General features: G+C 38.0%; 1 protein-coding gene and 1 long non-coding RNA gene across 2 annotated transcripts in view; one reads left to right on the top strand and one right to left on the bottom strand.

The window, feature by feature from the left end:
- LOC146569454 (uncharacterized) overlaps positions 1–10459 on the top strand; it is a 40569-nt gene extending 30110 nt beyond the window's left edge. The window contains exon 3 of the long non-coding RNA XR_014893312.1: positions 10005–10459. This is a non-coding gene — a long non-coding RNA (uncharacterized LOC146569454). The remainder of the gene's footprint in view (positions 1–10004) is intronic.
- lrrc4ca (leucine rich repeat containing 4C, genome duplicate a) overlaps positions 1–13298 on the bottom strand; it is a 149219-nt gene that overhangs the window by 81820 nt on the left and 54101 nt on the right. The window lies entirely within an intron of this gene.

The raw sequence follows: 13298 nt of genomic DNA, 5'->3' as shown, positions 1-13298 counted from the left end.
ACTGCACACTTAGGAATAAGTTACTACAAATGTAAAATGGGCAAACTGGACAATTGTGTTCAAATATTAAAAGTTTAGAATTTTCAGTTTGATATATAAAGAATTATTATTATTCCTGCGGACAACCTGAAATACTGTAACCTGTAAACAGCACAATAGTACTCAAGAAAAATGGTGGAAACTGTTGCCTGAAAATACTCTGAATACACAAACATTTAAAATCCATGAAATAAATAAAAATAACATAAAAATGAAATAAATGAGACAAAAATCCAAGAAAAACACATGACTAAAATTAGCAATTAAAAAAAAAGTAGGTGTTAAAACATGCTTAAATGGCTCAGTAAAGCAATTCTGACCATTTGCATTGAAACGAGCCAGTTGGGGGTAAATCAGGCATTGATTAGGATGCCTTCCATGCATCTCCCAATAGAGCCATTCCATCAGAGCCAGACTGGCTTCAAAATACCTCTGGATTTCACATGAGTGGGAGGTGGATGTGGCATTAGGGTAAAGGATTTCAGGTTTTCTGTTCTATGTCACTTCAATACAAATCCCCTGTGTCAAAAATGGCTGGCTGAATAAACACATTTGAACTGTGTCCTATGTAACTAACTGCAATGTCTGCAGTTCTGAAGCTAGACTCCCTCTTTGTACTTCTATAATTTTCTCATTCTCCACTGACTAGTCATCATGCCAGAAGTCTGACCTTAAACCCAGAGAACATCAACACTGTCACTGACAAAGACCAAAAGAGAATTCATGTCTTGAAGAGATGGAGACTTGCAAGTAACAATGCTGTTATACACAGATACCACTGAATACAAAGGGCAGACTTTCAAGGAAAACTGTAGATTGTTTTGCATCCATCTTGCATCCACCTACTTTCTCTGAAGGAATTATACAGAAAATATTATCCTTCCCAAATAAAGGATAGAATAATAATATTAAAGTAATTATTGTGTGTTTTAGTAGCAGTTTGCATACATGATGCCAAACCACTAGTGATCTATGTTTGTTCCTCCTTCTTCTCCACAACCTCTTTGGTGGTGAAGTAATATAAATATGCCGCAGGAGCCACCACTGGGAAAGTGGCCTTGGAAAAAGCCCTTGTAGTATGACTCATTCACTGTCCTACACAGCAATCACAAAAACACCCCCAAACCTCAGGCTCTTTAAGGTCAGATGATTAGAAGCTTTGTTGCCAACAGGTCAAAGTATAAACACCAGTTATGACAGCAGGAGGAAACACAGAACCACTTCTGCCCCCAACTATGAAGGTGAAAAGCAATGATGTAGTCCTTTTATTTATTTATTCATTTTGCCTTTATCTATCTTATTAAAAGAAGAGCTCAGACATATAGACTTTAATATGACACTATTAGCTCATTAATTATTGCATACTTAAAATTAAGCAGAGTATATTATTTCAGTAGGTTCCCACAACACATTTGCGTTCACTCTGCTGATAGAATATACAGCCTGAGATGGTACCAACAATTATGGGAGTTGCACATGTTTTATTGTGTACATTCAGCACACATTATCGGCTTACAGTTGTGGTCAGATGTTTACATACACTCATCATGGGCATAAATGCCATGGTAATTTGGGGTTTTAAATGACCTCTTTGAACTGTTGGTTTTGCAGGATGAAATGATGGTACAGCACACTCCTTTAAAATCTTAAGAAAACAAGAATTGTGAGCACGAGTTTCCAACAAGCTTCTGACATAATTTTGCTTTGCTATATGACCAGTTTTCTGGGCAGAATTGGCAGAGTCAGTTAAAGTTGGCTGGTTTCCTGGCACAGACCTTTTAAGTGTAGTCTATAAATTTGCTTTGGGAAAGATTTTTCAGAAGCTTAATGCTAGCCTGCTTCATCAGGACCAAAATCAGTCTTGATGTGTATTTGTCCTTTTGAAACACCCAGTTGTAACCAATATGGTTGAACATTAAGCTAATGAGTGAGGTAACAATGAAGAATTTGGAGGTTGTTCTCTTCTTCATTAGTCCATCCAGTTTATGCAGTCCACCAGAACAACTTACAGCAAACAGCCCCAGAGCATGATGCTACCACCTTGCCTGACATTTGGTAAAGTGTTCTTTAAAAGCCTCACATTTGCTCCTCCAAATATATCTCTTGCCACTGTGTAAACTTGCTCAATCTTTCTCATAACTAACCATAGTCAGCTTCCTCAGAGATTAATAAAGTATTCTGATTTATAGAAGTTTTCTCCAGAAGGCATGTGAACTGTCCAAGTGGACAGCGGCAAATTTCATTCAAGTTTTGAAGGTGTGGTTTGTGAACCAGGGGCTTTATGCATGGTTCACACCCTCTCAATCCGGCATAAAAATCACTTCACTGTGATTCAAAGTTCCAGAATGAGACATTTCCAATTTGTCTAAATCTACAATTCTCCTTAAATCTTGAGTTCTGTGTATCATCCTTGTTCTTTGCATCCTTATTTTCAGTGGACACTAGCATGATGCCCTTTGCTTTGAACATTTGAATTGTGATGAGTAGCTACAGGCTGGCCTCTGAATCTCTTTACTCATTGTTTTAGAGAAAAATAATCTCAAAAAAGGGAATGCCTTTTATGACCTGCCACCATATTTTTGAGAAAGCTCACAGTAGCTCATAGTCTTGGAGGCGGCCGTGATCTCTCTGTCTTCTTCTAAGATAAACAATTATACTAGACAAGAATACAAAAAAACAAACATTTCAAACCCATACAGCAATCAATACAATGAACTCTACCATTTTTGCCTCAAAACTTGGGAGAATAGGACTAATAGAAAACTTAAATTGTTTATGTCCCAAATCACCAGTAGTAGTCTCTAAATAACACTGTGAAAGTTTCTATTATTATTTAATTGATTGCAGCATTCTGAAATAACCTTTCCATTCAATAAGATTATTGTAAAACATAATACAGTATCTATTACTATTACACACCGACCTATCTTGGCTCATAAGGCACATATATGAGAAAAGTTCTTACAAAAGTTGCCCCAAGTTTGTAAAGAATATCAAAACACCAAACTTCTACTTCTTCATACCTCCACTTATTGATCTTACTGATACTGTATCTTTTACTGATGTATGAATAATAATAAAAATAAAATCAAAAAATTATTTACTCTTTATAATAGTTTATGCTGTGGTCTAGTTTTTCTATTTTTATTTTCTGCTCTAATAACAATGCAATAGAATTTGAAGAAGTGATTACATAGTGTCACTTTCTTTTCAGCCTCGCTGTTGTCAATCTATCCTCAGAAAGTGATTTTACATTCTTTATATTTAAGGCACAGTTCTTTTTGACTGCAGGTTATGATACCTCATTTAACCCTGTAAAAAATACATGTTTTTGTGAGACTAAAGATTAAGCAAAGAAGCACGGTAAACGGAATCACTTTCTGCCTCAAAGTTGAAAGACGAAGAAGACGTCTAAATCAGATAGATGATGCAAGAGTGAGCCTTCAACAACATGTGGCTGAAGAACAATTTTGCCATTTTAGGAATGTCTGAAAATGTGTTTTGGTCTTCGATGATAAAAAACAGAAAATAACTCAATTTGAAATATCATCATGGGAAGCTGAGAAATGCTGCTTCCATGCTAATTGCATGATTTTGATGGCTCTGATCTATGCTTCTATGGTTTGTGTACTTTGTGTCCATGACTTAGACAGATCTCTACCCTCCACAGAAGACACAAGATAAAATACTCTGAGAAAGGTTCTTTTTAATGAGAAAGTTGTACCCTTGAGTAGTTTCATAAAGTGCCTTGTTTTTTTCCTGAATCAATCAGTACTTTCTGTGTCAGACAACTGGAGAAAACTGTGAAATTATAACACTGTATCAAATCTTTGCATCTTGTAGCTCAGGCAAAGCACAGTTGTGCAAAAAGTCCCAAATATATTCAATTTGTATTCCAACTGAGGAAAGATCTCAAATGTGGCATTGAAAATCCATTTAGTAAAGACCTCCTAAAGCAATGTATTTTAGCAATCTTTATCAATCCCAGGCAGATTATGCTATATATATGAAAAAGGGATTAAAAACTAATAGATTTTAACGCACTGGCTTCACTGAAGGTAAAGGCACATAAGGACAAAGCTGCTCTGTTGTTTTCAGTCCTTTCTCTGTTCCCATATTCTGGCTTGAATCTCTGCCAAGTGAGATACCATTCCTCATTCGGGAAGGGAAATTAGAACCACTATAACTTTGCAGCTGTCCAGAGGTAGAGTCCCTTAGTAGCTCATCTCAGCTCTAATCTCATAGTCTAATTCTCTTCACACCTGTGACACTACCTGGTTTGCCTTACTTGCGTGACTATCCCTAAATTCCGAGACATCTAATCCAAAAACATAAGCCCAGTGTTGCTGAGTTGGGACAATAATATTTTGGGGAGGGTAGAGAAAGAGGCAGAAGGCTGTGGTAGTAAGCACTTTTGCTGACCACAGCCTTCTATGTAATTATTTATTTATTTCCTTGTTGAGTTATTGCTGGTTCACTCTAGCATTTTGACAGCCATCATATTTGGAGCATGACAAGTTTAATTTAAATAGATGTGGTACAGAAATTCAAAAAATAGCCCAATTTCACTGTCTGAACAGATGTAATTGGGTGGTGTCAGCACTGTATACAAATGTGTTAGTAATGCACTTTTTTCCTGTCAATCGGTAATGTATTAGATGATTTGTGAAAAAATGCAAGTGCAGGAGCTAAGATTTAACTAACTTAAAAGGTGATCAAACACTAAAGGTAAAGAATAAAACCCAAATGAACATGAGATAAAAGGTATCTAGCATGCTACAACAGTCTACTGAACCGTTGCTGTAGTAGTACCCTGCATTGATCAATCACTATGATTTTAGCTCACAAATGTTAAATTTTTGACAATTTTTTTTAGCTAATAACATACCTAATGACATTTCACATTAGCTTTCCTGTTGTTTTTTTTTGTTTTGTTTTTTTTGCTTTTTGCTTTGTTGAGCTTTCTCTATTTCACTTATTGATATGGATGATCATGCTTAAGAAGTGAAAACATTTTGCCTTTATTTTGTACAACTGGAAGAGCAAGTGCTGACTTGATTTGATTAGAGCCTTGATTTACCAGGGCTCTAGAGTGCGACCAATGTGGTCGCAAATGCGACCTAATCTCTCAATGGTGCGACTAAAAGAAAATCGTAGGTCGACCAACGGTTCGAGTAAAAAAAATAAAAAATAAAAAAAAAAGTCTCAGCAGCTCTGAAAGTTTCTGTGTGGTCAACAACAGACACACATTATGCCCATATCGTGGTCTAAACCAATCAGCAATAGTCAAGGGCGGAACCTCTCAGATCCCCATGCCCAAGGTAAGATGTTCAGATATTGAAATGTTCAGTTTGAAGCTTTTGAGGCATTTTTTGATTTTGACTTTCTTTTTATTTTATATATCTTGAGATAGTTTAAGTTTAAATTTCAGCTCAGTGAAGCACTTTAAGCACAAGAACTTATTCAATACCATATTTTTCAGACTATAAGGTGCACTTAAAATCCCTTCATTTTCTCAAAAGTGTGCCTTATGTATGAATTCTGGTTGTGCTTACTGACCACGAACTGATTTTATGTGGTACATGGTGCGCAAAAAGCTGTCAAAATGTTTTAGTATGACTTTGGTAAGCACCACTTGATGGATTGTTGGAATATTATGGGTACCGTAGTCAGGAGCCTCGCAGAGTAATACGTACCGTGCTTCAACATAATATTACCGTATTGTGTGTTTATAAGGATCCCAAAATGGTACGGAAATGGAGGAAGCAAGAAGAATGAGTTGAGTAAAGTTAGACCTATCTGACTGTTTGGTTTTGCTTTATGCGCCTTATAATCAAGTGCACCTTATGGTCTGAAAAATAGGGTAGCTTATCTTTCTTGTAGAAATGTGCTCCAAATAAAGAACTTTGTGTTGACAAGATTGTTAGTTAATCATTTACAAATCAGTATTGTCTGTATGGACAGCAATTTTCTTTTAAAAAAAAGTGAACATGTAAAGCTGCGGTGTTAAGGGATGCGGTTGAAAAATTTGGGTGCACGTAAATTTTCCACTGATACACCTAAGAAGTTAGTCTAGAGCCCTGTTTACAGTTGTTTTATGTTGCCCTCTTCATTTAAACTTTTCCTCAATGTTTCCCAAGTTTCCTGCACATAAATTAGAGTAGTGCAAGTAAACAAATACAGTATAATATACACTATATACTGACGGAAAAATGGATGAATACTGTTTCTATGTGGCCACTATTAAACATAAATGCAATTTAATCATCAAATGGTGCAAGTAATGTGTGCATGAATTAGTGCCGAGAAAGAAAAAAAAACTGTAATTGACTTCTTGCAGTGGTAATTGTAGTATACTGGACTGGAGTATACTCCTGCTCAGTCAGAGGTTAATAAACATAATTATTCTGTTCATACATCTATGTACTGTTACTGTTACTCACCCTGAAATGTGTCAAATCTGAGATAATTGCCCCAAATCCCACTCTAAAATATAAATGGCCTGCATTTACATAGCGCTTATATATACAGTGGGGCAAAAAAGTATTTAGTCAGCCACCGATTGTGCAAGTTCCCCCACCTAAAATGATGACAGAGGTCAGTAATTTGCACCAGAGGTACACTTCAACTGTGAGAGACAGAATGTGAAAAAAGAATCCATGAATCCACATGGTAGGATTTGTAAAGAATTTATTCGTAAATCAGGGTGGAAAATAAGTATTTGGTCAATAACAGAAATACAACTCAATACTTTGTAACATAACCTTTGTTGGCAATAACAGAGGTCAAACGTTTACTATAGGTCTTTACCAGGTTTGCACACACAGTAGCTGGTATTTTGGCCCATTCCTCCATGCAGATCTTCTCGAGAGCAGTGATGTTTTGGGGCTGTCGCCGAGCAACACGGACTTTCAACTCCCGCCACAGATTTTCTATGGGGTTGAGGTCTGGAGACTGGCTAGGCCACTCCAGGACTTTCAAAGGCTTCTTACGGAGCCACTCCTTTGTTGCCCGGGTGGTGTGTTTTGGATCATTGTCATGTTGGAAGACCCAGCCTCGTTTCATCTTCAAAGTTCTCACTGATAGAAGGAGGTTTTGGCTCAAAATCTCACGATACATGGCCCCATTCATTCTGTCCTTAACACGGATCAGTCGTCCTGTCCCCTTGGCAGAAAAACAGCCCCATAAGCATGATGTTTCCACCCCCATGCTTCACAGTAGGTATGGTGTTCTTGGGATGCAACTCAGTATTCTTCTTCCTCCAAACACGACGAGTTGAGTTTATACCAAAAAGTTCTACTTTGGTTTCATCTGACCACATGACATTCTCCCAATCCTCTGCTGTATCATCCATGTGCTCTCTGGCAAACTTCAGACGGGCCTGGACATGCACTGGCTTCAGCAGCGGAACACGTCTGGCACTGCGGGATTTGATTCCCTGCCGTTGTAGTGTGTTACTGATGGTGACCTTTGTTACTTTGGTCCCAGCTCTCTGCAGGTCATTCACCAGGTCCCCCCGTGTGGTTCTGGGATCTTTGCTCACCGTTCTCATGATCATTTTGACCCCACGGGATGAGATCTTGCGTGGAGCCCCAGATCGAGGGAGATTATCAGTGGTCTTGTATGTCTTCCATTTTCTAATGATTGCTCCCACAGTTGATTTTTTCACACCAAGCTGCTTGCCTATTGTAGATTCACTCTTCCCAGTCTGGTGCAGGTCTACAATACTTTTCCTGGTGTCCTTCGAAAGCTCTTTGGTCTTGGCCATGGCGGCGTTTGGAGTCTGACTGTTTGAGGCTGTGGACAGGTGTCTTTTATACAGATGATGAGTTCAAACAGGTGCCATTCATACAGGTAACGAGTGGGGGACAGAAAAGCTTCTTACAGAAGACGTTACAGGTCTGTGAGAGCCAGAGATTTTCCTTGTTTGAGGTGACCAAATACTTATTTTCCACCCTGATTTACGAATAAATTCTTTACAAATCCTACCATGTGGATTCATGGATTTTTTTTTCACATTCTGTCTCTCACAGTTGAAGTGTACCTCTGGTGCAAATTACTGACCTCTGTCATCATTTTAAGTGGGGGAACTTGCACAATCGGTGGCTGACTAAATACTTTTTTGCCCCACTGTATAGCCTGGTGCAACCATTAATACAAAAATGTTCCAACAACAAACTTAAAAATGTTGTTTATTTTCTTTATCCCTTTTTTCAGGTGAAGCTATAAACTGTGATTGAAAATGGTAATCATCAGCTGCTGTGAGGTTAGCTGGCGTTAGCTGAGGTTAGTTCATAGACTGCAGACTGTTGGACTTGATGGATAGCATTAACAACCTGCTAGCTGCAAATAATCATGTGCAGTTCTGAAAGCAGTCAATGAACTAACCTCAGCTAACACCAGTGGCAAGTGGTCTTCAGTAACAGTAATAAATCACACAGCAATTGTACATTCAAGTAGTTGTAAGAAGCATGACAATATATTAAATAATATATTAAGTATTCAGAATACGTTACTCACATTGAGTAACTTAATGGAATGAAAACTACATTTTGGGGCATGTATTCTGTAATCTGTAGTGAAATACATTTTAAAAGTAACCTTCCCAACACTGAATGTGTTTATATTACCTTAACCACAGGTCTGTAGATATCCACCTAGCACATCATTATATACCAGCTAGCCCAAATTGAAGAACCTTACAAACATTTCTGCTGTTTAGCTTTCTGTTTTTATTCATGTCCAAAGTAATACCAGAACCATTTTTTTTAAATTCCTCACTCATTCCTTAGAGCATGGCATAAACCTAGCAAGCTAACTTCATGCTAACCTCTTAAATCAACTTTTTCTATTGATGTCAATAAACTTTATTTTAACACCTAGGAGAGTTGCCACATTGATCATTTTATTGAAGATGAAATGATTTGGGCCATTTGTCACATTTGTAACACGCTGTCAGCAACAGCACTATCATGTAAAAGTAGGGACACAGCATAACTCAAATGTAATGACAAAAGTAACATAGATTGTTTTCCCTCTAAATTTTAATAATAAAACTATGAAATGGCTGATTAACCCTTTAGTTTAATAATAACTTAAATAACAGTATACGTTTTCAGAATCATACACCATATTGTCATACTGAAAAATGTTTTCTACCTGTCATGTAGTATCTTGCCTCAAGCTTTTTAACCAGCTGCTTTAAGCCCTGCTTTTCCACCATGTAACCATATTGGTAATTTCCATCCACCGTCTGCTGTCCCTGTCATATGTAGTGCAGTTAGTGAGTGCTCCAGTAATGCTCAATTGTTTAAATTTGGTTTGCACATCACTAGTTGCTAGCATCTCCTCCTTCATAGCCTGCTTGTACTCGAATGTTGTGTTTTTGCCTCAAGTAGTGAAACAAGCTTGTTGTTTCCTACTTTGGCAGGAACAGTTTTTGTTCATATTTTACAAAATATTATACTTTTTGAAGGGGGGGTTGAACTGCCTTGCTTCTTAGGTACTAAATCATCACATGACAGCTCTCTCAGACTGGGACTGTCTCATTGTTGCACGCATGCATGGCGTAGACTTTTTTATTGACTTTTCTGGGGGGACTTCAACACCACCAAAAAATGTTGGGGTTTTTTTGTTGAATTTATTAGACAAACTTGAGAGTGTACTTTAAACTTAATAACTGTTATTTTCTACATGAAATAAAATGAGTTGCATCATAAAAATAGATTCTACTTGAAAATATGCTATCTCAAAAAAATAGAGTGCGCATTATAAGGTGGCAGTGTGTAAAGCTAAAACTGACGAAGTGACTGAAAGTGACCACTACTGAAATAATCCACCCAAGTTTGATCAGTGACTATTACCTTTACAATTAGTATATCAGAGTGTTACGGCTGTGGCCATAAGGACTCTGTGTGGGCTGCTTTGTTTCTGTGTCTCTCTAATGTGCTTAAAACTCTTTGCAGGTTCCTCCCCTAATGAAGAGTAGTGAGCTGCTGATTGGACCATGGAACACGTGACTGCGTTCAAAAAGCCCCTCTGACAGCTGCCGCCAGAGGGAGAGAGAGAGAAAAGCGAGTGAGCAGTTTGACAGCAGACGAGGACCTGGCCCTGGTTTCCAACCTATACTTTTCTGTGTATCTGTGTGAGCCGCCACTGGTGTATTAACGTAGTGCTTAGGCACGCATAGGCTGAAGCGGAAGGGGTGACCCTAACCCTAACCCTTTTTCTTTTGAACAGTTTTATCCTGTTTTCGGAGCCAGGGAGCGAGGGATATTATTGTCATTTGTTTGTTTTGTTTCTTTCTTAGGGTTTAGTTAGTTTCCTCTGGCGGGACTTAGTTGGTTTTGTTTATTATTTTGGCCTGGGTTCACCCTGGAGCTATGCTTCCTGAACTTCAATAAAATCACCTTTGTTTTACTCATAACTGGTTTCAGATGTTTGGCTTGGGAACCCGGGCGGGTACTTGTCTCTCTCTCCTCCAACCTTATGTGCGTCTCTACACGCCTAGACTAGGGGCGTAACACAGAGATTCTTATTTTCATTTTTTGAAAAATTTTGAGAAAAAAGTTGTGCCCACTTTTTTTTCCAGTGGCCCTCATCCTCTTTCATACATATGTGTAAAAATAATAAAATAAGTAATTTAGTATGTAATGCTTCAAGGTGATGCTTTAACATTTAAAAATGTTGTAAAAAAATCATAAAATATCCCCGTTTTAGTATAGCCCTTGCCCTTTGTGCTCGTTGAATGTTCTTGTCTCATTTGTTTGTAAACCTGACCTCTGAATTCTGGATCTTGTCCATTTACAAAGTTTTCAGATGAGAACCAAATTGCCTTTTGTGGCACAGTGAGGGAGATTACTTGGTAGAGCCCAAAAACTTGTCCAGTCTAAAGTACCCACTTTGAACGTCACATTGACGTCCAAAGTGGGTAATGGTTGGACATCCAAATTGTGGAACTAGTTTGGTTATGCTATGTCTGGTATGGTTTCTTGATGACAAATCCGAGTTGCCTGAGGTACCTTTTCGTTACTAGTACTATGAGGTTCATATTTGTGCCTGTGAGAGCCATCAAATACCATCAAATACCCTCAGGATGAACTGCAGTCACTTTAATTGATGCTATTTTTTAATCACAAAAATAAACAAATTAAAAAAGGTTAATCTAACAGAATACATGAGACTTTCTCAGTACCAGAAAACAACATGTTATTAATGTTATATATCTATGTTATACATGTTTGTTAGTGTTAATTTAATGTTTTATGTGTTTTTAACATTCTTACACTACATTGAAAACAAAGGAGAAAAAAAATCGATATGCCCAATAGAGGAAGATGGAGACAAATAACAGGTTAGTGTTCCCTTTGTCTGCTGCTGTTTCAGTGCACATTGTACTCACACGAGGTTCTATACACATTAATGAGATTGTGTTTGTTGTGGAAAGCGTTCTACATTGATTGATGCTGCTGGGGACTTAGTGGCGCTTGAAAAACGATAGCATATTCTCCCACTAGAATTTCTATTGTAGGTCTTATTTAAAAAAGGAATTGAAGGAAAAGATACAAGTGGTTTTAAAGTGAAGATTAATTCAAGCTCATTATTATTACTCTATTGCTTGATTTTATTTTCTAATGGTGATGAAGGATTGTTTAAGAAAAAAAATGAAGTTAATGTAATTTGACTGAAAATTATTTTGGTAAATGTCAGCAAACAAAACAAAAAGCACCACGGCTACCAGGAGATCACTGCCGAGAGGTATTGTGTTATCACATGCCTATCAACTCTTTTTGGTGGTGGAAAGAAAGAACAATTGTCTATGTCAGACTCATAGATTTGTCAGTCTAAGCAGAAATGCTGTGCCATCTCTCTACCAAGTCACCACCTCCACCTTATCCTGGGTGATGCCGAGGCATTCCCAAACCAGTCACAAGTCTCTTATGTGTTCTGTGTCTTTCAGATATGACCTAAACATACCTGGGAGTTGTTCCTAAGAATACTATCTAATCTAATGCCTGAACCACCTCAACTGGTTATTTTTGTTGCAAAGAAATTACCTATCTACTCTATGAGTGTCTCTTGAATAACGGAGCTCTTCACCCTATGCTGTGGATGAGTCCAGAAAGTCTTTAGAAGAGTCACTTCAGTCTGTTATCATAGATCAACACCTATGGCCCAGACACACTAAAAAAGTATGTCGGACAAGTAGACCGGCCAGCTGCTGTCCTGTTCTGGTCAGTGACATTATTTCACCTGCAAAGCAAGCAGGCAGATGCAACAACAATAACAGATTTTTTTTATATCAGTAACCTATTTTCATATTACATGAAGCATCATAAATTACTGAAATAAAACTGCAGTTCTTAGTGGTGCCGCAGGACTGAACAGAGTGGGCATTTCACTAATATTTGTGACTAAAAGTCGAGAAAAATATTCAACCCAAATACTGTTTTCTTTTTCACAACAGCAGTTAAAATGCCACTGTTATCGGTGAAGCTGGCCCATTTCTGACACACACAAACAGTGTGCAGCAATGAGGCCAAAGAAACTAACCCAGGTGGAGTGAGAAATAATTTTTTCTTGATTTTACAATGATGGCATCTCACCTCAGAGCTGTCCCAGAACATACTAATCTGATGCTCAAGCCACCTCCACTTGCTACTTTCACTGCAAAGAAACTCCTACTCTATCTAGCCTGAGCACCTCTTGAATAACCGAGTTCATCACCCTATATTTGAGGGTAAGCCCAGAAACCCTTCAGAGGAATCACTTCTGCCTCTTATCAGGGTTTGACACAACCAGCGGCCTGGGGCCATGAAATATGTTGGACAAGTAGATTGTCCAGCTGCTACTGTAACTGCTATCAAAAGCTGTGTGGTTAAAAGCCAATAAGAGTCCTTTATCAAACTACCTATTTAATAAGCTCAAACTTTATGAAAGATGGCTTTTCAGCTCTAAACCTCTGTACCTCTATGCCTCAGACTCTGAGAGTCTAATTTTATCCTGACTACTTTGCACCGAGCTTCTAACCACTCCAGTGGACAGGTTTCAGCCTTTGGCTGTGCCAACAATTAGTTGCAAAAATGAACAGAACACAATCCATGACGAAGGGCAGCCTAACATATAGACAGGGACCAAATACCCCATAATAACAGGCTTGATACTGAATACTCCCAAAAAGTACACCCTGAAAACAAATGTTGAATTCCTTCTCCATGTCGACAAAACACAAGTAAACTGGTAGACTTTCATGGACTTTA

The sequence above is a fragment of the Mchenga conophoros genome, linkage group LG7 (genome assembly GCF_057382185.1).
Source record: "Mchenga conophoros isolate Kocher_MC1m ecotype Shallow Benthic linkage group LG7, M_conophoros_male_GT1.1, whole genome shotgun sequence".
NCBI classification, from domain to species: Eukaryota; Metazoa; Chordata; class Actinopteri; order Cichliformes; family Cichlidae; genus Mchenga; species Mchenga conophoros.
Note: the sequence above shows the minus strand (reverse complement) of the source record. Positions and strands in the feature narration are given on the sequence as shown.